This window comes from Psittacula echo (genome assembly GCF_963264785.1).
Source record: "Psittacula echo genome assembly, chromosome: 15".
Lineage (NCBI taxonomy): Eukaryota > Metazoa > Chordata > Aves > Psittaciformes > Psittacidae > Psittacula > Psittacula echo.
Genome location: NC_137751.1, coordinates 10103219 through 10128543, shown reverse-complemented (window position 1 = coordinate 10128543; position 25325 = coordinate 10103219). Strand labels below are relative to the sequence as shown.

At 46.3% G+C, this 25325-nt stretch overlaps 1 protein-coding gene across 1 annotated transcript in view; it reads right to left on the bottom strand.

The window, feature by feature from the left end:
- CASTOR2 (cytosolic arginine sensor for mTORC1 subunit 2) overlaps positions 1-25325 on the bottom strand; it is a 113544-nt gene that overhangs the window by 16120 nt on the left and 72099 nt on the right. The window lies entirely within an intron of this gene.

Below are 25325 nucleotides of genomic sequence, written 5' to 3'. Positions count from 1 at the left end.
GTAAAGATGTCATTCATCAGATTCTCTAGTGTGCCAGAAAGAGCTCTGGAGCTGGTCCAATGCCAGCTCTATGTGTCCCAGGCTCACTACTCTGGAAGCACAAGGGTTATTCCTGCAGGATGACCTGTTTCTCGCTTTGCTCTGCCTCAAAGACAAGGCAAAGTGATCCAGCGCTGAGCTTCCCCCACAGGGACATCAGCAGGGCAGCAAAAAACATCTTGGGGATGTTACAACGCAAATCATGACCTTTCAGAGAAATACAAATACCCTTTCTTTCTGCCCCAAAACACAGACACTGCCAGCTTCACGCTTAATCACTGGAAGCAAAGACTTTTGCTGCCACACAAATCCTAAACAAGCCCCATGAGCAATTTTCATTGTGGTGTGAGGTGGCTGCCAGGCAGAAAGTGCTTGGTGTCGGCTGGATTCAAGTGCCACAGAGCAATCCCACACCGAGGGACTTATCTAAGCACAATAGCCCGGCAAGATGAAAGCACCCCGCCTGGCTGTGCGTTAGGAAACATGGTGATTAGGGCCAAAAAGTTAATGCTTTTGTGCGCAAGAGAAGGAAGAAAATCCCACAGCTCTGATTCAGCTGAAATCATCTCACATGCCAATGAGCTCCAGCACGTCTTGGGAAGAGGTTGGTGTGCTCACAACAAAGCAGCTTTTGCAATTTTTTCCATTGATGCTAATGGTTTGGTCGGCTGCCGCCCTCTGCAGAGGGCAACACCAGAGGTGATCATAGAAACAAAGACTGGTTTGAGTTGGAAAGGACCTTTCAAGGCCATCTTGTCCAACCCCTCTGCCATAAGCAGAGGTATCTTCAAGTAGATCAGGTTACTCAAAGACCCATCCAAACTAGCTTTGAATGTTTGCAGGGATGGGGCAATCTATCACCTCTCTGGACAGCCAGTTCTAATAATGGGTGCAGAAGCAGGCACAGAAGACAGCCCTGACAGCATGACACAAGGTGCACATCACCTCCAGCATCACACCTCTGCCCCCCAGCATGCGCTGGGACACGAGCAGTGAGACATCTCACACAGCAGCACATCAGGAACTTCTAAAGCACTGAGAGCTCCAAATGTTCATTAGATACCAAGTGCTACCAGCAAATGGGACAGCAGGTTTCTCCAGGATCACAGTAGACCATTAAACTTCAATTTTTGTCTCTTTTATTGCTCTTCTTTGTGCATCCCAAATTTAGAATCATAGAACCATAGAATAGTTAGGGTTGGAAAGGACCTTAAGATCATCGAGTTCCAACCCCCCTGCCATGGGCAGGGACACCTCACATTAAACCATGTCACCCAATTTCTTCCTGATGGGATGCCTGGGCACCTCTGCAGGGCTGGACCCCTGGCCAGGGAACCTCACCTAACTGGGTGCTTCTCTATTTTTGACATTTTCTCCCAACAGAGAATGCAAAACTGAGGAGGTTTTATTCCGAACTCCCTCAACAGGGAAGCTGTGAAACCTGTCATCTCATTCTCCTATTTAGGTATTATCCCACTCAGAAAACTGTCAAAAGAACATCATTAGGTTCATAAACTCCAATACTCTGCACTGAGGAAATGACAGCTTGACATTTTATATATTTAACCTCAATGTTTCTGTGCCTCAGTTTCCTATGTATAAAGTGTGTACAACCCCCCCTATTTCTTCCAAATCTTGCTCTCAAGAAACAGCTGCTCTATTTAGCTGAGGTTTATGTACATCTCACAACTGAAGAATTTCACAGTTAATGCAAAAATCAGAACAAGCAGCATGGAAAATTTCCAGCCAAAGAGGGAGTGTGGCAAAGATTTCAGTGTCTGAAAACAGGGTGAGAATGGGAAGTTTTGCTCTGGCCTCTGAGCATTCTTCCTTTATCACTGTCGGAGGAAGCTGTTGGTGCTAGTGCTATTGCAGGGATATTCAGGTAGGTTTGAAAGGCAAAGGTCTCTCGCTTTCCACTGTCATGACTGTAAAAGACAGACAAGCAGAGAGACAGAGGGAATGAAAGACAAACACAAGAAAGAAGCAAACAAGAAAGCACTCTCAGGAAAAACAAGCACCCAGAGCCTGTCCAAGTCTCCCTCCCTAAGCTCTGAGCAGCCAACACTCATACAGCATCCAGTATGGACCAGCTCACCCAAAATCACCTCCCAGAAGGGCTCCTACAGTAACGTCAAGCAACGCAGCCATCTCCCCTCATTTCTCGCCTGGAATTTATCTTATACTGGTCCTTGTCTGCTGCTACAGGTTTTCTTCCAATTCTGGATTAACTACATCTTAAAGCAATGTATGGGTTTACATCAGAATGGGCGAACATACCCAGTGCAATTTCCTCATGTTTTCCTGATAGTTCAATTCAAACCCTATACAGTGTAATAACCAGTTTGAATTTCAGACTGTTCATGCGAATAGGACAAATTACATTCACAGGGAATTACACACGGTGACCCCAGGTCCCATGTCCGTCTCACAGAAGCTACTGTTATTACTCACAAGCAAGGGAGTTCTCCAAGCCCTTTACCGGAGGGAAATTACAAACACATTCATCCCACTTTTGCTTGATAAAAACTCGGAGAGTAAAAAACCTGCTTCAGAGAGCACTGAGGTCACCCAGGGCATTTCTTCAAGCCCTGTTCAGAAAGAGAGAGAAATAGCTCCTAACGAGAGACATCAAGTGATTTAATGCTGAGTATTTCCAGCCACCTCGGGAGCTACCAGAGAACCTGTGTCAGCTCAGCTACACTGATGCTCCACTGGCTCCATACACCATTCACAGGGACATGTGAGTATTGTGAATTTTCAGATCAGCTGGGAAATTCTAGGTAAAGAACATACTTTTTCTAAGCAGCCCCATCCACTCTCCTGTACAGCACAACCATTTCTACACTCAAGCAGCTCTCCTGCAAGGCCTTTGTAAGAAGTTTGCAGGGAGGGAATGCCACTGCACAGCCTCTCCACTGTTACAGATCTGCCATGTAACTGCATGAAGTAGGAAGCCCTTTCTGACAGCACTGGAGATGTCATACTCAAAGATGAGGAAAGCAGTGTATTTTTACCATTCATGGTACAGTTACACAAAGACATCCCAGGCTCAATGTCCGTGCCCTGGGATGGTGGAGGATGACAGTGTTGCTGCTTCTCTTTGCCTACCCAGGAACACGCGCATCCCTTTCTCAGCAGATGCCAGAGGGATCCATCCTGCTGACATGGACACAGTCTGTGTGGAGAGCAGGGAGATGCTGAGGGGTGGCACCTTCCTGGAAAGTTGACTCGCTAGCCCGTTAAGAGCAGCAGATGTGGCAATGTATTCACACTGATTCCAGAGCCTGGGAAGGAGTATGTGCTAATTAAACTTATTCTTTCTGCTCAGCACGTCCTCAGCTGCATTTGTACAGAGCAGAGATGACGCCATGTGGCTGACTGATCTATTTACACCTCTGGAGTCCCATGCTCATCCCATCCCCGTTTCCCAATTAAGGGTGCAGACAGGAATTTGGGCTAGTTCCAGCAATCCGATAGGCCTGGCACACCACTGGGGCTGAAGAGACAAACCAGTGACTTTTACCCAATGTAAGCTGCTCAGGATCTCTCTGCTGCCTGAAACGCAGGAACCTGAAAAGCTCATTCCTAAGGAAGAGCTAAAATAAAATTAATCTTGTTGCTGAAGCCTGTCACGAATGCAAAAAGCCAGCAAATCCAGGCTAAAACTGCCTGCCAAGTTTTCTGACTTCAAGAAGCAGAGGCAAGAAGCATGCTGTGAGTTCATGTCCCCCCACCACAACCAAGGGACCATTATATTTGGGAAGACATCTCCTGTACCTGTTAAAAGAGAAGCCTGAGAGCTTGTGAATGATCTAATTGAAAGCTAATCAAGGCACTGCAAACAGGGAAAAGAAAGCTTCTGATGTGCTTTGCTATTAGCACCTCAGGGCATTTGCTGGCTCCCCAGCTTGTCCTGGTCACTGAAGCACCGGGGGGCTGCAAGAGTGATTTTAACACTTTGCTCTTAGAGGGACAGGCTGTTCTCTGCACCCCAGGCCTCTGTCATCATGGGCTGCATTTCTGCCCCGTGCTCAGTGTACAGATCAAGAAAGCAGAGCCAGAATTAAAGCGCAGCTGACTTCTGAGGAGGTGAAGAACAGAGCAGGGGATGAAGCTCTCCTGCTGCACTCTGCCCTGCTGGCTTGGACCTAAGAGATGTAGATTTTGACAGATGCCCTTCCAACTTGGACATGTGGGTCCCTTCCTCCCTGCAGTGCTCCAGGTCTGTGGATGAGGTGCTACAGCTGGAGCTCCTCAGCACATATTTTCAATACAAAATTCTTCCTACCTGCAGCTTATGCATCTTTTCAATATCATTCCTCCCCTCTTCCGTAAAAGCTTCTGTGAACTTGTGCAAGTATTTGTTTGCTGCTCAGTGGCAATTTGGACAGTCACAAATCCAGGAGTGCAGTTGTACAAGCCTGTACAGAAGGGGCTACTTTCCCGGAGGGAGATAGGTGTTAGGTTAATATTTCACTTTCCAATGCTTATCATTCAGTGGTAGACAACTGCTACCCATTTCTCCTTATACACACACACTCCCCACCTGGAGACAAGCCTGCTCCCAGCAATGGGATACAAAGCTCATTTTGCACTGTATTCACACCACTGCTGTCCTGGTGGGGTGCAGCTTCCAGCACTGACCTTTTGGCTCCCTTCTGCCCCCCAGCCCCACCAACCCTGTCGTCTTCCCTGGTTAGCAAAACAACCCTGGTTTTATTTATAAGGTATGACAGCAACTCCTCCAGGTAAACCGAACCTGCGCATCCAAGCTGGGGAGAGAAATGAATGCAGATGAGTTTATTTTTGCACAGCCTCCTACCAGAGCCCCAGGAGTTGCTCACATTACATCATACCCCCACCCCCTCCTCGAATCAAACCCTGCAAAGGCACAACGCTGATGGCTGCTGGGAGCAATGGCCATCGGAAAATTAACTCTTTGCTGTGCAGGATGCATGCTGCTCTCTCCAACAGCCAGCAGTGAGTGACCCAGTACTGGTTCTTTGTGGTTAGCTGATACAGAAAGGGATGTGTGAATCCTCACACACAACCTCTGCCTCTAAATGTTTAACAGAGGAATGATTTTGCTAACAGGACAAAGAGTCCGAGTTGCTCCCAGTCTGTCCCAAATGCAGGACGAAACATGGGCAAGAGAAGCCACCTGATACCTCAAGGAACAGCCTAACAGTGCTGATGGAGGGACGTGACTGAGCAGGACTCTCAATTCCCACCCACAGACTTCAATTACACAAGAACGGGTATTGTTAGGGTCGATTTTCCTCGAGACCCACGTGGCCTGATGGAGCAGCCGACGCCGGAGACACAGGCACAGGCATCTTGTCGAGAGCAACACAAAAGCTTTTCTTTGCAGGAAATTAAAACCAAGGAAACAAACACCAGCACTTGCGTAAGCCCCAGACTGGCTCAGACAGAAAATTACCTCGAGACTGTTTGTGTTCCAGATCAATGGATCAGCTGTGGCACGGGGCAATTAGCACCTTGAAATCATTCAGCAAGCCAAGGAGTGGGAATTTGAAGGGAGGGTGGTGAGGGAAGGGTGAGAGCAAGCAGGAATAACAACAGATGTTTCTGGATACAAAAGTCAACGCTTGGCTCCAGCTGAGCCCAAGCTACAATACGAACGTGGCTGTTAGATGCTTTTGCAACCAGGCAAAAGGGGGACGGGAGGGAGATGGAGGGGAGCTGACACTGCACCCTGGGAATGGGTATTTGGTATGAACATGGAAAGCAGAGCACATATTTTCTGGCTGGGACTAAAGATATATAGCCCAGTTATACCACAAGCCTATTTTCTGCTGTACCCAGCACACCAAGCAAGGCAAAACTACTCTGTAAGCAGATCCTTACTGTGCTTGGTATGTGGATGGGCACAAGGGGAATCTGGCCAAAAGGCAAACACTTGTAGGAGGTACCAGCTTGGTTAAGGCTCTGCCGAGGGCTGTGAAGGGGCTCAAGACCACAGCAAGGATCCTCCAGGTACTCTCTGCAGATCCACTCCCCAGCAGCAGACACCCCAAAAACCTTCATCTGTCTGAATGTTACCATAGGATCATAGATTACCAGGTTGGAAGGGACCTCAAGGACCATCTGGTCCAACTTTTCTAGGCAAGCATGACCTAGATTAGATGTTTCAGCACACTGTCTTATGAAGATATTGATCTGATTATTCCTGCCAATATTAGGAACAGAAAAATCTCATTATTTCCTGAGTGTTGATATAATACTGACATAGATGTAACATCCTTTACTGTTACTATCAGAGGAGGAGGAGGGAGGGAAGAAGGGATGACTGCTGCTGGCTCTGGTGTAACCTCTTCCATGGCCCTTCTTTAAACAAATCAGATCTCCAAACTCATCCAGGAGAAATGAGACGTTTGCTCAGAGGGACCTTGTTCCCAACCCACCGGGATCAAGAGAAATCACTCCCTCTCCCTGTGACTCAGGGAAGCCTGCACGGCCTTTTAAGCAGGACGTGGGAGCTTCCCCACCACACCTGAACACAAAAAAGCCAAGTACCAAAGACACAAGAAGGATTAATGCAACTACATGAGAAAGCCTTGCTCCTGGTCTCCATGCTTCTGTTATTAATCTTGGATGAAAAGAAAGCCACCTCTGTCCAAACAAGTTTCTATTATCATGAATGTATTTGCATCTAATCTGAACACAGGGAGGCCATGGCAAGCCGAATGCAAAACTCTTTCAGGCACTGATGCTCTTAACACTTTGAAATCATGCTAATCTGATAAGGCACTGAGGGAATTATGCAAGTAAACAAAGCCAGGCCCTGATAAGGAGTATTAGACATAGAGCACACCATGTATTTAGTGCTGGGAGGGCTGCAGGAAGGCTGCAATGGGTAGCACCATCCATCCTGGGCAGGAGAGGCTGTAGAGCGCCCAGCACAGGGAGTGAAGTCAGCCTACCCCAAGCACTGATCACTGCAGCTCACGACAAGGAAAATTAAACAGCAGGATGCAAGCGCTGCTGCTCACAGCTAGATCTTCCTGAGCATTAACATTTGATCACAGTGCTTCCTTCGCCAGGATACAGGGAGACGCAGGAGAAGGACAAGCTGAAAACCATGAATAAAACCAGCCAGGATGTAAGGGTTAGCTGCAAACGAAGCAAATGGGAGATACCAAGGTCTTTTCCTCTGCATGGCTGGCTGGGGTTTGGCAAAACCTGAGTCCTCTCTGCATTCCAGGTTGTTGGTAACACTTTAGCTTTGTGCTTTGTGAAAATAACGCTGGAAGGCTGCAAACTGCCTCCCATCCTCCTGCCACGCCGGCTTCGCTGGGAACTCGTCTCCCTGCAGCGTCCTCTGGAAAAACAAGCTTCACAGTTGGAAGAAAGCTGATCCAAGTCCTGACTCCTAAATCAACTCCTAACTTAGGGGCAATTTTTCAACAGCCTCTCCCCACCCTGGCACACACTGAGCCCAGCTTTGCGCAAGTGCTGCTCCGGGACACAGCACCTTGGAAAGTCTGACTGCAAATCAAACCCCCAAACCAAACCCACCCCCGAGCACACACTTCCTGTGAGGTTTTGTTGGTACCTTCTTCATGTTGCTTTCCTTATTTATATCATGGGGATACGAACCTTGTTTCAGGAATGCTGCTGAGTGAGTAATGGCTGCAAAGCATTTGGAAGGTAAAACGGTCTGGGTAATTATGACCCTGAGCAACAAAGGACAAGACAGTTCAAGAGTACACACTGATCGATTATAACATCATACTACAAGGGAGCACCCAAAATCTCCCAGCAATTTCTGCTCGAGGGACCAGGTCCAATGCTGTATGTTGTGAGAGATGCCACAGTGTTTTCATCTCTTCTTCAGCATTTGATTCAATTGGTTTTATTATGGTAATTGCCAGTGAAAAAAACAGATCAATGGGGTGAGAAGAAGGGGAAGAGAGACTCCAGGAGAGGCTCATACTGATGGGATGAGCCAGGAATAGCTGCTGTCGTACCTCGGCTCCCCTTTCCTTGGCATCTGCTGTCTGAAGCACAAAGGAATGGGAGCAATGTGCATGAGGAAGTCTGGTCCCCTTGACGTGTAATAGGGGACCTTTCCCTTGAGCAGGAAAGGGTGAGCAGGGACACAGTACCTCTCCTAGTCCCCACTCACCCATTTCCACAATTAATTGCAGGAATGTGAGATCCTTAAAGAGCTTTTCCACCAACTTTGTTTGAAACCAGCCAAGCAGAGAGACTCATTCGCTGCATGCGTGCAAATCTCCCTTTCCTATGGAGAACATGGGTGTTCCTGCGGCAGACAGGCTTCGGGTAATCCAGCACTAAGTGCCACCGAAACAGCAGCATTAGCAGTAATTAAAAATGAGATGCTTTCCACACCAGGCTGTATACGTTGGAGGCAGCCAGTTCACCCAAACAGGATTACAATAGCTCAGGATTTTACTTCTTTATTTCCATTCCCTTAACCATGAGATCAGTGCAGCTGGGCTTGGAAGAAGCAGGCTCAAAATTCACTCATGCCGAGATGGGTCTGAAGTGAACAAGGATTTTTCCTCTATTTCTCCAGAAAATTCAAGACAAATACAAATATGGAACAGGACTGACACTGGAAAGCAAATAGCATTTAGTCACCCACACAGACCTCTAACAAGCACTTTACTGCGTAAGTGAAAATCCCCTGCAAAAGCAGTTTAGTTCAGGGGAAGGAAACCTTTAGGAGAGTGGTAGGAGAACTCCCTGACCGCTCATTTGTGGGAAATTAGAGGTAAAAACAAAACATACAAGGGAAACCAGAATGGTTTAAGTGGGAAACCTCCAAGCTGAGGAAGCAGTTGGGCTGTGGTGGCCTGCTAGCATGTAAATGGATAATGTGCTTGTGTGCAGCTATATACATGCTCCTATATATAACACATATGCATTCCAACTTCTGCACGCCCAGCAATGCTCTCCTCCCATTCAGCCCCATTTTCAGTGAGTAGCAGGCTTGCAGGACAGGCAATTTGTCTTCAGGCCACACGTGTGAGCTGGCATCAGGAGCATTTGTCCCCTTTTTGACCCCAGAGCGCTGGTTCATTCTTTTTATGTATTTTTGATCAGTAACCCACGACAGAGGGTTTTGGCACTGCTGCTGGAAGGTCAGAGAAGGACCACAGACAAGCAAGGCCCAGGCACAGAGCCCCTGCAGAGCATGAGCCGTCAGCTGCCTCCGCCAGGAATTTGCTGTGTTTTGAATTCAAAGAATCTCTTTAAAAAACAAAGATCCCACTCAGGCTTCCACGATGGCAAACTGGCAGCCCAGAGCTGGTGACACAGCACAAGGAGCATCCCACGTTCAGGTAGGGCAGCCAACCTTACACTCAACTATGAGACCTGCGAGAAGGTCCTGGGGAGAGGGAGGGCATGGGGTGAGATGAAAAAGGCAGATGGATGCAGGGGGAGAAAATCCCTCTGAGAACAGGCTCTACTCCTGCCCAGCACTAAGCATGCTGCTCCAGTCAGTTTATCAGCATTGCTTAGGGCAGGAGAAAGGACCTGCACAGCTGAGGAGGACCTAAGAACCATTCCCTGGATTTCCTTTTCCCTCCAACGGCTATAAAAGACATTTCATAACTTAGACCCTACTTCCATTAGGTGTTGGTGAACATCCGCTAAATACTTTTGGCATTGTCTTCTTGAAGGCTTTGGTAAGAGAGTCCAAGACAAGTGCCAGAGAAAACAGAGGTTCAGACAGAAGCACAACATTGGTCCTGAGCCCCTGTGAAACTGTTAAGTGAGGCTGAGGATCAAGAGATGACTACATGAGAAAGAGCCACATCCATCAACGGTGGGGAGAAATCCCCACCAGGGGGTTTTTGCAAGCCAGGGTGAAAGTATCAAATGTACATGTTCTCTCCATGAGCTCCCAAGCAAAATCATGTGTATGTCCTGGGAGAAGACATCAGAGGTGGAAGGAATTATGAGGCTGGGTTTTCAAATTCTAGAAGAGCACAAATCTTGAACGGATGGCACTTAGGACTCTCCAGCAGTCCTATTTCTAAAGCCCTAATTCCCACATGTCTGAAGCTCTACAGAAGAAGGTGGATACAGGGGCCAGGAGCTTCCCCTTGCACAAGACAGGCAAGTATTTAAAGAAGCAACAGCAGGGGAAAGTTGGGTTGTACATTTCCTGCTTGAGACAAACCAGAGCATCCTATTTTTCAGTGCTCAGGTTTAAAAAAAATCCCCCAAACTTGAGGGTTCATTCCCACTGAGCTTACAAGACAGTACCAGGAGATTTAATCATTACAAACGCTTCATCACAGGATGAAGCTTCTGCAGCTTCACATCCCACGGTGGGAACAGCCTTTCCTGGGAAGGGACAATCCCCACAGGATTAGAGCATTTGTGGACTAAGCACACACTCCCACTGCCTCCCCTCCTTCTTCAAACACACTATTGAACAGGCACAAGTGACGATACAAGACATACATAATGACGGTGATTTTCCCTGGGTGGATAATAGCATCTCTCTTCGGAAGGACCCCCTCCAGGCTGCACTGGGGATCAACAACCAGGCACCTCTCTGGCCACAGTGGGTGCGTTGCCACTGTCACTCACTCCTGTTCTGGCACGTGAATTTGCTGTTTAATAAACTTTCCTGCAGTTTGTGCTTCTCGGTAACCCTGCAGTAGTAGTCATGGTGACAAAACTGGGGTCCTTGGCAACACACCAATGATGCTGCAAATCTACGATGACTAATCCTAAAAGCCTAATTTGTGGAACTCATTTAAATGCTTAAAGAGATGCAGGTCACCACAGGGGTCGATTTGATGGCTATGGCATATCTGGTGGTGAAGCAGTTGTTACACGAGGAGCAGCCAGGACATCTTCTGGTCATAAAATTAAGTGAATTTTTAATGCAAGATGCAGACTAAAGAGATTAAAAGGAAAGCACAAATTAAACATAGGCACAATAACAAACCCAGCTGATTTCCCGTCAAAGAGCTGGGCAATGCTTCCAGATGAAACGCTGTTTTAAATAACAATCCCCCACAACAATATCGCTGATACAGTACTGCCTGGTTTATTTGTGCCTATTCAGAACGTAATGAATGCTCTTCTCAACACATCTAGCCCGTGAGTGTGCAAAACCATGGTGCAGCACAGCCAATTCCCCAAATTGGCCCCATTAAAGGCACACAGAGGATGCAGACGGAGGACTTACCAGTGCAATGGTTCCCAGCTTCACCAGGAGAGCTGATGGGCCAAGCACCTGCCCATGCCACCCTCTTCTCCAGGGCATTCCCCATGGGGTAGCACATACAGGACAAGAGCCCTCATTACCTATTCAGTGCTTCAGACTTCCAGCTCTTTGCTGGTACTAACGAATTCATGGCCACATCTCCAGTTAATACACTGACAATGCCACTGAGGGAAGAGAACCAAATGAAGAATGTTGCTCTAATGGTGCTGGGCTAGACCAACAGGGCAGCATTCAAGCCACTGGGCTCTTTTATCCGCAGCTTTTACATTTCTCCTCTCCAACTGTCTGCCACCTGGCAGTGAACACACGCAGGCACAAGGCCATGGAATGGCTTCTGCTGACACACAGATCAGCAAACCCCTTTTGCATTGGTGCTCTCTCCCTCTTCACACAAACAGAGCAACAGCACTGCGGACAATATCTTACCCCACAAAAAAGCAAATTAGGCTGGCCTGAGGCTGCAAAGTTCTAAATCTTTACCCATAGTGCTAAACAATTACCACTCACCTAATCGGTTGTGGGTTTGAGTAAGCACTCACATCACTCAACTACCAGAGGCAAGCATCAACACGTAACCAGGTTAAGTCATTTGATCACATGGTGATATGATTTCCATGTCCTGACCCATGGCCTCAACCCACTGCCCTTCCTACACAGGCATCTTCCAGAGAAAAGACTTCTTTGATCCAACCAGGAGTTGGGACATGAAGCATATTTATGTTGCAGAAAGTAGGCAGCTTCAGTTGAATGCAAGCAGACAAAAATACTGATTTGATAAAATCCTAGTTCTATTTACTTATCAAGATTCCCCCCTCCTTAAAACTGGTTGTAGCATAACTGCACTTGCCATTGGGGCTGACACAGCCAACATGAGAGCAAAGCACCGTCGGTGCCCTTCATTAGTTTGTCAACGTTTCTGTTCCTGCAGAGGAAATTCAGTTTAACCAGGAGTTATCTGCAGTCATACTTCATTATATTGCTGTAATAAAGCAACAGCAACAACAATAATTACTATGAGTACTAATGACTTCTGCTGCACCTTCAAGAGCAAAGTGCGCCACACGATCTATGTGATGCTTGTTTGGATGAGGTCAAGATGCTTCTTGGGTAAGTTAACGCACAACAAACGCTCTGCAAGTCTTGAAGACAGACACAATCTTGGCTCTTTTGAAGAACAAAATCCTTGCTGATCCCACTGGGGCCTGAATCAGTGATCCTGGAGGGCCTGTGCAGTTAAGACATGATCTCTGGTCACTTAAAATATTAGTCTCCTTAGCCACAGAGATGCCATACCTGAATGCAGATTTATCCCAATAACATTCTGGTCTTAGTGCTTGGGTACAGAACAGCACAATGACTGTTTTCAGTGATGAGTGACCAAAATGGCAATGTTAAACTCCAACTGCAGCAAAAGATGGAGTTCAAAGCCTGCTTTCTGAATCCCTGTGATCCAACTGAAGTTGCTCCGACCCCTGCTCAGTTTCACCACTGGTGGTAAGAGATTCAGTTGCCCACTCCTGGTACTGCTTGTGAGGCTTTAGTTAAAGCACTCATATAATTTTGTGATACACAGTGTTATTTACAGTCTTATAAGTTTCTATGCAGACTGAAATACTGGACATGTGGATGTGAAGAGGTTTTTGCTAGTGGCTTTTTCAGCCAGGACTATTTGAGCTTCTCTTGTCAATAAGGCAAACCTTGCAGGGTCGTCATCAGTCATGCAGCTCAATGTTGCTGCCTGCCACTTCCCTGCAGCTCCTCTTTGGGCCACCTCCAGCAGCCTGTCATGTCCCCTTGTCCTCTCACCCTTCCAGGGACCATAGCCTGTGTCTACTCCTGTTTCCTATAGCTCCACCAAGGCACTTCCATCTCACATCACTGCTCAGCCTGGGCTGCCCTCCCTGCCTCTGGGAATGGCGCTCTGGGCCCTCCACAGCCACATCAATGTTTTGCTACAGAAAACAAGGACAGAACACAGTTCACATCGCAGCTCTGCAGGGGTGGGTAAGGGCACCTTGGGAGTTTACTCCATTTCTGAAATTTGGGCACGGATGTCAGGTCCTGCTGGCATTTCAAGGAGGGAGCTTAAGGATGGAAAAGGCAATGTACTTCCAGCTGCGGCCCAGCTACAGAAGAGCACCCTATAGAACACTGCCTATGAAGCTGTGGAGTTTTCAATGGCTGCTGCATAAGCAACCGCAGAATCTGTTCCCTGCTACACTTTATACTCTGCTCCTCCTGAAAACCCACTGTCTACCGTGCACATTTAAGGCTCAGCTGAGCAAATCATTAGGAAAGGGGCCATGGAGACCAATGGCACAGTCAGTGGGGGTGTGCAGATTGGAAGGTGTCCCTGCCAGGGATTGGAACTGAATGAGCTTTAAGGTTGCTTCCAATCCAAACCACTCTGTGGTTCTACAATTCTGTATGTAAAATTTCAAGTATAAGAGAAAAACAAGATTGGAAAAAAAGAGACAGAACAGGTTGCTGTGCAGCCTAAGGGCTGTGTAAGCGCTTCTCAACATCTGCAGCAGGGTTTGAATCCCAAACCAGAAACCCTGGGACGATGCTGGTTAAATGCTTCAATGAACTGAAGTTCTCTTCCAGTATATTTTTAGTTGGCACCAACAGGCATTACATAATGGCTATTGCATAAGAGCACTACAGCTACAAATATGGTCTTTGGGCTTTTTTGGTTTGTGTTTCTTTCTTTCTCTCTTTTTCAGTATCTTCTTAGGGGGCGATTGATCAATAATTGCACTTTCCATCAAATGAGGGAGGCAAATCCTTAGGATAAAACCCAAAAGGAATAAAAATATTGTCACTAAGCCTGTGAGCGCTTCTCTCTTGCCCAACCTCAAACAGAATTAACTATTCCCAGAATAGAAATTCCACTAAGGCTTATCTGTAGTTTAAAGGGACAGGCTGTGATTCTGTGCAGACACTACATTTCTCAGTACCGAAGGGGGTTTATGTCGTAGTGATGGTAGTTCAGAAGACAAAAATAAAGGGGGGAGCACTAAGTAAGAGATGATGGGAAAGAACTCCAGGAGATTTTCTTTATCTGCCAGCAAGATCATTGCTGTTGGTGCTCTTTTCTAATCTTCCCCTGGCATATTTTTTATCTTTTATCCTAACAGCACTACTGGCAGAACCACAAAGACTTTTGCTTCCAAACGAGATGCTGCATGAAAAAAAGAAGAGTTTCCAAAAGCTAGAAATATTTCCTTTCCTTTATTTGGTTATCTCTGAACCTAACGGGAGCTGGAGCAGGCACTCTGCAGAAACAGAGATCAGTTCAGTGGCATACCACGAGCTCCTGCATCCCACTGCCCTACGGGCTTAGGCAACGGCTCACTTGGCTTTTGTTACCCCAGCACAGAGCCTCTCTGACAAACACAGCACTCAGCAGTTCTGCCTTTTTCGGGCTGGTCCTCTGAAACAAATGAGCTGATTCCTGGAAGAGCAAAAGACATCATCTGACAAATAAGCACTTCTCTGCTAGCAAGCTGCTCCTGTCTGCTGTTTCCCTCTGCCACCTCCCCGAAGCCGGTCATGTCACTGATGCTCTCCTGACTTGCGCTGGGTTTATAAATAAACCCAACCCTGGGCTACCTTGATGGGAAGGCGTCGTGCTGAGCACATCACTGGGTGTCACACACGGGAACAAAAACAACCCTGAGAGAGTGGAGAAGGGAAAAATACAAGTGCAGCTGCTTGGAGAGCACTAAGGCAATCCAGGGAGAGGCTTTTTGGCTTTGAAAGCTCTTGTGGCAAACAGCAGACCCCACTGCTGTTAGTGGCTATAAAGGCAGTGATTGCAACCCTGTGCAGAGAACAGCCTGGCAGGGCTGGTCATGTGAACATGAGCAAAAAACACAAGAAAACAGGACAAACAGGGATAAAAAGGGATAAAACCCAGCATGACAGTGCTAGGTTTGTGCTAAAATAGTGCAGCTGGGGAGAGAAGAAATAGCATAATAAAACTTATCAAATGTACCAAGGTGTATCCTAACATGAGGAATATGGCCTTGCTTTGTCTGTGGGCTTCTGACACCTTGCTATTATGATCTTCAGTAATTAAAAAACCAGCAATTTGCTGCAAAAGCTGACCTGAGAAGTTGTTTGACCTTTGAAGATCCGAATGCATGAGACTTGCTCTGCAAGTGGTCCTTGTAACCACAAAGAATACAGCCATTTGTCATTCAGGATTGAAAATATTAGAGAAACAAGCGTCAAAACAAGCAAAACCAAGAAGTTTACTTGCATTTGTCATGGTTTTCTCCTCTGTACAAGCCATTAAGGGATTTTACAATAACCGATCACTAGCAGCACTGGGAAATAGCAAAATCATGCTTAACTGAGACAAATGTTCATGGTTCTCAGGAGAAATGCTTGTAATTCATTTCAAAGCTGCTCTGCCCTGCTGAGCCTCCAGCCCTAGGTGCTCAGGGTAAAGGCATTTGCTACGGGTTTGAACACAGTGTTGTTTCTGCTGTTGAGTGCCCTTCTCAAGATCAAAGCTTTGCAGCAAACACAGCACAACTGCTAAATCCCTTATAATCAACCTTTCTACATGGCTGTATGTATCTGTGGGTAGCTTGTTCACACATGTATGCAAATGGGGGGGGGGAATAAAGAGCCATCCTCAGGAATCGACAGCTGAACATACGGTGGGGCACTGTTTATCAAACAGACCATTGCAGTTGCTATTGCAGCACTTCTGTTGGAGTCACAGCAACCAGCCTGTCCACAAACAGCACAGCCACAATGGGAGCACGCCTGGGGGTCTTCCTGCCAGGGCGGAAGCAAAGGATGTTTGATTTGAAAGGAAGCAGTGCACAGGCTGTGTGAATTTGTAAAAACCAGGTTTCACTCTGACACACTCAAAGTTTGGCCAAAGAAAACCAGGACAGAACAGCATAGCCCTTCATCAGGAGCTTCCTCTGCCCAGCTGCCCATCAGTCCCCTGCTCTGCCTCAGCTGTGTGCTCACATCAGAGCCCAGCCACTCACTCTATCAGTCTCTATGTCCAGGAGGTGACATAGGCAAGTAGCTCACGCCTTCCCTCACCCCACATCTCAGTGGACCCAAACATGCCCTACCATTCCCATTCCCACCCAGCCTCTCTCCATGTGCCTTTGCAACAGCCTGATGTATCAAACTTCTCTCCTGGGAAAGCAGCACTGTCACCTTTCATCACCTTGAGGCATGATGCCCTGAGGTTCAGGGAGATGGTGTATCAGAGCTCCGTGGTTTCTTACTTTTAGGACACTCGTGGGGAAGTGCATGCAACAGGACAGTGAAGAATCCTGACTAACCAGCTGTATGTCCAAGCACGAGCTGCTGCAAAGAGGCTGTTGCTGAGTAAAAGAAAGCCAACTTCACTGTAAAGCTTGTTCCACTGTATTTGAGATGGAATTAAAACATATTTAAAGTCATGATATGTAATAAATTTAAGAATAAAATAAAAGCCTCAGATCTGCAAAATATGAACCATTAATCAGATAGACACTCTGAAAGACTTCACTGTGAAATCTCTAGTGATTAGCTATGGGCACTCAGCCAAAGAGGCCTGCAAGCTCTGTTTCACTGACATGTATTTTTAAACTAGCTCCAGCAGAGAGGAGGCCATTTGGGGCACTGAATACCAGCTCTGGGGGCTGGGACCAGCTCCTGCAGAGCATCTCTCTGCATCTCAGTTCTCCATCTGTAAGACTGGGATAACGTGCCCTGCTCCTAATTCCTGCCAAGATTTTACAACTAAATCTGCAGGGCACAGCCCACCCCTTCCTACTTTTTATGTATGCAATGCAACTCTGTCCCTGTTTGGTGATGAGAGCTGCGTACATCTGTAATATACATCATGGAGACAATAAAAATACAGGTTTGAAAGATCTTCAAGCATAACACAACCCATCTGCGGCAGGGCCAGTCAGCCCTAGATCATTCCCAATTCTATTTAATGCATTATTTGACACCACCCAGTGATAGATAGCCTGCTGCCTCTTTAATAGCCTATTGATTAAATGTATTGCCACAGCCCATGACACAAACTACTAGAAGCATCTCTCAGACTACATTAACATCCCCTGCAACTCCAGGTACGCCCAAACCTGCCTGGGCTGGGTCAGGAGAGCTGATGTTTCATCAAGCTGGTGGCCCCTGCTGACCTGTACTGAGCAAAATACCTATTAACTTCCCTCGGTTTGCATATCACCCAGAACACTAGAGACACAAGATGTTACACTGGTAACAAACACAGAATTACGCTGACAGCTTTAAAAGATTAGTGAAGTGTTGCTTTCCATTCAAATTAGAGGGGGGAAAAAAGGTTACTTACAAAAAAAGAACTTCCCCAACAGAGTGTTTACTCTCTCCTGAGATGCAGTAAGATGTACTTGCAGTACTGCAAATCCTCATCAACAGAAAGGCAAGTGTTTAAAAAGAGGAAGAAAACCATAAGTTTGGAAAATAATGCCAGTTAAAAGGTTTTCAGCTTGATCTGCATTGGAAGAAAACGGGTCCACAGTGCACATGTGAACTCTGTCAAGCAATAACCATCTAAAGGGTGCAAAAGCGGTACCCAGTGCTAGTCCCACCATGGTACCCAACCCCAGCGAAGCCCAGTGAAGCAGCCAGCAAGCTCACTCTTGTGTTCTGGTCAGAGCCACCACCTCCCTCTCTGGAAGCGATGGTGGGGGTTAAACTCACCATCACTTTTGCAGCTTCTGGATATCCTCAAGCAGAACAAGGTGTGCACCCAATGGGTGGCCATGAGGGCAAATGCCCGAGCAGGCAGCAGTGCTGAGGCTTGGCTCCTACCTGCTAGGTAGAACCCTGCAGGACACCACAGCAGGGGGAGAGCAAAACCCCTAGGAAGGTGAGGTGCTAATTCACCATCAGTATCTCCAGCATGCCTCACCAGCTGGCAGTGATCTGATTTAACACGCAGGTTTGCTTTAAATGCTCATATATGTAAGGTTTTAATATAAGTTTTTACCGATCACTTTACTTGCAACACATAGATCAGAGACAGTGGTGCTCCGATGGGCTCTGCACCAGTTTCAGAAAGATGTTTCTTGTCCCCATGAGTTTACATTTCAACCTAATAGAGAGTGACAGTGGACGTAAGCAAAAATGCATTCTGGCTGCTTTCACAGCATGAGAAATGTTAGAAGACTAAAGAAGATAAATATAGGCAAAAATAGTTTAAATTCATTTCTGCAGACATAATCTGAGAAGTGCAAAGTGGAACTTCTCTGTGCATTGCAGGGAATCAGAAATAAAAGAAAGTCCCATGACAGGGCTTAGCAAAAGCTCAGCACAAGCTCTTGAGCAAAGAAATGAAACATGCATCTTCATATAAACACAAGGTCTGAAAGAACTGAAGACAGGCTCAGAGAGCTGGGGTTCTTCAGCCTGGAGAAGAGAAGGCTCTGGGGAGACCATTCTGGAGAAGCTTTCCAGTGCCTAAAGGCGTGTACAGGAAAGCTGGAGAGGGACTTTTGACAAGGGCCTGTAGAGACAGGACAAGGGGAATGGCTTTAACCTGCCAGAGGGGAGACTGAGATGAGCTCTTAGGCAGAAGCTCTTCCCTGTGAGGGTGCTGAGGCGCTGGCACAGGGTGCCCAGAGAAGCTGTGGCTGCCCCATCCCTGGCAGTGTTCAAGGCCAGGTTGGACACAGGGGCTTGGAGCAACCTGCTCTAGTGGAAGGTGTCCCTGCCCGTGGCAGGGGTTGGAGCTGGATGAGCTTTAAGGTCCCTTCTAACACAAACCATTCAATGATTCTGTGCTTGAGATGACGGACGTCCCAGAGAAGGAGGCTTGCAAAGTGTTGCAGACTAAAACAATGCCCCACAGCTTTATCCTCTCCTCCTTGAGCTATCAATCTGTGGAGAGATGGGCACATGGCCCTACGAGCAACCTTACTGATCAGTATGCTCTTCGGCTTAGGACTCTTGCCTTCAGGCTGTCCTTCTCAGCTCTGTTTCCAAAGTGCTACCCTGACACAGCTAAACTCTAATTTATAGGAATTAGAATTGGACCTACCAATCTTTGCTTCTAAAAACACAAATAAAAGGACAGCTAACTTCTTCAGCTCTGCTGTGCCCTGTTGTTGTTGTGAAACACCATGGGACAGCATGGTATGAAAGAAAGCATAGAAGCAAAGTGTCCCGCAGAACAAAGCCGTTGTGTCTTTGCTGGACTCACATGACCTCTTCCTTAGGGTAAACAAATCTGGACTACTTCTGAACCAGACACAGTCGGAGATGGTTCTCCACTCCCAGGACTCCCAACTGATCCTGAAGATGAAAGAGAGCAAGAAATCCCTACATGCTGGGCTGCTGCAGCGCCATCTCTCCCGCATGCGGCACGGATGGCCCTTCAGACAAGTAAAAGCAATCTTTTGACATGCTGGACTTGAATTAATCACTGACCAACTACTTACTTACAATTTATTAACCTTTTATAACTTCCCTATGTATGTGCCCTTAATAAAAAGGGTGATCCACCTTCTCAATACAGCTGGACATTATCTGCAGTTTTTCCACAGGGACAATTTACTCCAGATCCTATGACAGCTTGGAATTTGGGGGCTATTACCCAATAAATATTCATCAATGCATTCATCAATGGTCAGGGATCATACCCCACAGTACGTGTGAGTCCTCAGTGGGACAGTTCAGTTGCAACGATGCTACAAATCAAGTGAAGCGCTAATGTATGTGCCCTAGTCCCACTGATATTCAGTGGGGGTTCAATACTCATTTAGCACCTGGAGCTGGAAACAATGGTTTCTTGCAGACAACTTGTCACAAGCCATCACCCTGGAGCCTGCTTTACGCCAACCACTCCAGCAGAGTTACTGAGGATTAAACAACAATTAAGGCTCAGAGAGATGGGCTGGTTGAGCCTGGAGAAGAGAAGGTTCCAGAGAGACCTTAGAGCAGCTCCCAGTGCCTAAAGGGGCCAACAAGAATGCTGGAGAGGGGCTTTGGACAAGGGCCTGTAGGGACAGGACAAGGGGAATGGCTTTAACCTGCCAGAGGGGAGGCTGAGATGAGATCTTAGGTAGAAGCTCTTCCCTGTGAGGGTGCTGAGTCCCTTCCAATCTCAGATTCACTATTTATACCTTTATTCCATTTCTTCCTCTGCATTATGGTGGTAACAGCTGGCCAGAAACCTCCCTTGCTCCTGCATACCTCAAGGGTCCCTGCTCCCCACTGCAGCACTGAAGCAGTTGTTACAAAGCTTGCTTTTCTTACCCACAACCTGAGGAGCAACATGCTCTGCCAGCATCAGCATGAAAAACTCAGGTCCCCTAGTAGAGAGAACCTCACCCCAGGTTACCAAACCCAGCAGAGAATCAGGCAAAGGCCTAGGGCATTTTATTGGGAAACACTGGGCAAAGTTAACAGCAGGCTCTACTATCAGCCCCACCTTATAACCAGCTTTAAACTTCTGCCGACACAGTTCATTATCATACAAAACAAATTGCTCCAAGCGAACTGTGACATTAGTGTGTGTGATTCTCCAGTTGCTCAGGCTATTAATGTTTAAGATGTAATTACAAGTAAGGCTAGAAAATAGCCTTTGCAGAATATTTTTCAGACCATTAGTTGAAAGAATTTTCCACACAATTTCTCTCTGGCATTTCTGAGTACAAGGGCCATCTCTTCATCAGGTGCTCCCTGCTAAGCCCTGTGCATCTTTGGTAGTCACTCCAGCCAATGTACAGCAGCAACTGCAGCTCTTACACGGCTACTTCACCAAATTGGAGAAGGTCTCCTCAGGTCAAACTGAACTGATGTTGACAAGGGGCTGCCTTGTGTCACTCACCTCACTGGACAAAAGCCAAATGAACCTTAGTTTCTAAGCCACATGACCTTCTTGGTAGCCAAATTGTTAAAGAATTGAAGAAAGAAGACGGGAGAAAAACGACGATAGATTATTGCAGATAATCTCCAGAAAATCATATGTATTGTTAGTATCCAGCAACAGAGACTCTGTCTATTCCTAACATGCTGTTCATTAAGGGAACCCTTTTTATATGGGAAATTGTTCACATTAAGCCTCTTGCCTTCTGTCACCTTGGAAATAAGTACCTTCTATGCTTTATTTAAACCCTTTCTTGCCACCTAGAACCATCTAGCTGTGATGGCTGCTCAGAGAAAAAGCCACCTGCCAAACACACAAGAGACTTTAAGCTTTTTGCTCCATGGACCACATTATTTGATAATTTATGCTGTAGCAGAGGCCAGGAGACCTGGGCATGGACCAGAGCCCGGCTGCCTCGAGCTCACTGGAGGAAAACAAAGAGAATCAGAAAAGTCCAAAAGCATGAAAAGCAGCAGATGAAGAGCAGAATATGATTCTTTTCCCAATTTTCCACCGAGTGCTTTTTAAGCATCATCTTTCCATTTTCAAACAAGGCAGCCAGCTGCACCCTATGTCAGCAGCCTAACTAATCAAAACTGACAACAGAAGTGTCCCCACCTAGAACAACCCATCAAAACATACCAAACTCAACCACAGGAATCTCAATAGAATAGGCTCTTTTCCCCCCCTAATAAATTTCCTGTTAGAAACTCTTCAAGTGATTTCTACAGCAGCTGGGGAAGGGCTGCGATTCAGTGACAAACACAACCTGGAACACCGCGGTGCCCATTAGAGCTGCCCTGCAGCAAGCATTCCAGCACGAGCCTTGTCTGCTGTACTGAAGAGCCCTGCCCAAAATCCAGCATGTTCCAGTGCCAATGGACCATCAGCTCCCCTCACCACATAACCCAAGTTGGATACATCCACATAACAAGGCTTTTACGAGAGTAAAACCTCTGCTGATGCCCTCCTTCCCATTGTGAAGAGCTCCCTCCCAGCTGCCTTGCCTTCCCCTACTTCTTTTGCTGGCTGGTACATGAAGGGGTCCTGATCTTTGGGATATTTAAGCCACACTCAGCGTGCAAGCAGCTCTCTAAGCCTCAGCTGAATATGCTTAAAATGAAGCAGGTGCATATGCCTTAAAATTGCAGCCACTGCTCCACAAAAGCATTGCTATTATTGCTCCTGTTCTCAGGAGTGTTTTTCTTTGGGGCTGGCGAAGTGGATTCCACAGCTCCTTTGAACTTCATGTTTATGAGACGCAGGTTGTACGTCTGAAAGCAAACTGGTTTCAGTTTGTGGTTGCCTTTCATCCAACTGGGAGGCAATCTGAGAAGCTGGCATGGATTGTCCTTGATTCTTGGACACACAAATACATTTCCTTGTATAGGTACAGACAGGGCACTAAACCCAGGCACATTGTGGCATCCTGGAGTATTCATCTAGGTCGAGAACTTGTTTATACAAATTCTAAAAATTGATTTGGGGCAAAAAGGATCTCTTCTCTGTTTAGAGCATGAAAAGACAGGGTAAACATCCATCAGAGCAGGCACTCCTGGCTGCTGCAAACACCAGAGAGCTTGTTCAAGAGGCTCTTTTATTTTTTGTTCCCTGGTTGAAATGCCAAAACAGATGTCCCCCAGAGGCCCGTCCACACCATGGCGCACACAAATCCTCATCCCACATCCCCAAAGGCTCAATTCTAACTTCTTGTTTGGTTGGGGATTTTTTAGCAAAAATAAACTAATCCATTGAACCTAAAACCTGGTATCTCTGCAGATTTCAGCTGTACGACAGCAGTGCTTGGAGAGGAGGACACAACCTGCCATCTCACTCCTGAGCACACCCTCCTCTGCTGTACTGCCCTCAGTCACATCTGCACACGAGCTGCCTATTTAATGCACCAACTGAAGAAAGCCTTGGTTTGGTCGGGGACTGCTGAGTCCTGGCAGATGTTCTCGCTAGATCTATTAAAGCTTGAAAATCCAATATACTGTTCGGGTTTAAGCTGGAGTTTAAGGATGAGTTTCTGAAAAAGAACAGCTAAAAATGCTTAATCCCCTTCTACATCCCTGAATAAATATATACATATACAAATATAGGTGCATACACACACATGCACACAGGCTTTATATATGCATAAATAAATTGGGAACTCTTAATTCCACCAGTTCAGCTCAAAGCGTTTTAGCAAATAAACATCTTACCCAAGGCCAGGGAAGCAGAAGAGAAAAACAACTGTGAAATAAATACCTTGCAGACACAGTCATTCAGCAGGACTCCAGAGATTACCATTTATTTAGCACTCACAATCTGCTCAGCAGTGTGGAAGATACAAAGCAAAAGAAATGAGGTTGTTGCACAAGGACACGTCAGCCACAAGCACTCCGGCCCTTGAGAAGTCACCTCTCACATCTTAGGAAACTCTTCATTTTCAGGTATTCCAAAAGCAACCCAAACAATAAATGTAGACTGTGACAGCGGGGACATGGCTCATTCTGACTTCAGTAAACGTGGAAGCTGAAAAGTTGGAACTGAATCTTGTAAAGTAAATATGAGAATGTTTTGGTAGGACATGGTGATGGAAATCCCACACAGAGCAAACCCAAAGAAAATGGACAAAACTCACACAAAGCAAAACTGGGCACATGTTTACTGCTTTTTGTCTCGATGGTATGCAGAAAGCTTGGAGAGGGATTATGACAGAAACAAGCTTTTTTGCTACTCTGAAGGACACTACCCATTGTAAATTGTATCTTATAGCTGAACTAGGTTCCTAGGGTCAGGATTTAGGATTAAAAACTTAACGTCATTTAAACTGGCACATATATTCGGGGGTAGAACGAGGGGGGTGTGAACCTATATATATAGCGATTCTTTCCATTTGTCTTTTGGGAATGAAGTGTTTGTATTTTAAAAATGTATTCTTCTCTATCATGTCCTTGCAGCCACAAGCCAATCTGAGCTGACATCCCCAGCTTTTTCAAACAGATCAGCACCTCAACAGAACTGGGTTAATAATTAACCAGATTAATGCAGACAGCAAGTTTCATTGATATTATACAGTGCAATTGATGCAGTAATCTCTCACTGTATTACCATGTCTGAGCAGGATCAGTCTCCTAAAAGCAAGTGGATATACAGAATCCATACCATGAACCCGTGAAGAGCCCTCTAGACAGCAGTATAGGAGGAGCATGTAACAACGTCTCAGCTGAAAGGCAGTGGTAAACTCTTGACTGCAGATCAGCAAACACCTCATTAAGACTGCAAGGCTTTTAAGTAGGCATCTGATCCATCAGAACTGCAATTCTGCATCATGGTTATGGAAACAGGACCTTAAGGAAACAGCTTAAAGCTCCACAATGATGAGGATTTGGTATGGGAACTGTCAGAACTGTGAGCTCTGGGAAGGAGTTAAATAGGGAGTAAAGCAGTGAAAAAGGCAAATAAAAAGAAAATCTGTTTTCTTTTAAATTCAAGACTTCAAGGGAAATCTAAGGATTAAAGGAGGGGAAGAACTCCTGAACATCTACTTCCTGCTGTCACAGGAGGGAGATCAGAAATCATCAATTTGTACAGCCCAATGCATAAAGCTTCCATAAGCACAAATCATGAGCAAGGATCTAATTAACCTAAGCTGATGCTAACACCCTTTCCAAATTGAATAAATGATTTGGAAGAATAGTTGACTTGTATGTTTATTTCTCCCGCTGCCTGATTGTGTACTAAGTACATGAGCCATAAAAGCAACATATGGGCAACTCCGCAGTATATTATAACCCCCAGAAGCTACAACCCACAACCACAGGTAAATCTCATACGTTTTCTTGTTGCCTGCGTGTCTCTGAACTGCTCAGCAGCCTCAGCTGTGCAAGTCCTGTTAGTCTTGTTGTGCTGATAAAACGTGTTTCTGGAAGGTGGTTACAGCTGAAAGACAGATTTACTGATGACACAGTCCAAAAGGATGAGAAGTGTTTTAACCACAGGGGCAGGGGAGCGGGCATGCCTTTAGCATTATGTACTGAGTATCACAAGATAGACACATCTCTGCCAAGGGGAGCTGGAAATGCAACTCTCTCGACTTTCTCATCTGTAAGCTGCACACAGAGCATTAGTGCCATGGTCAAATAAAACATTCTCCCATTTTAGGCACATTGC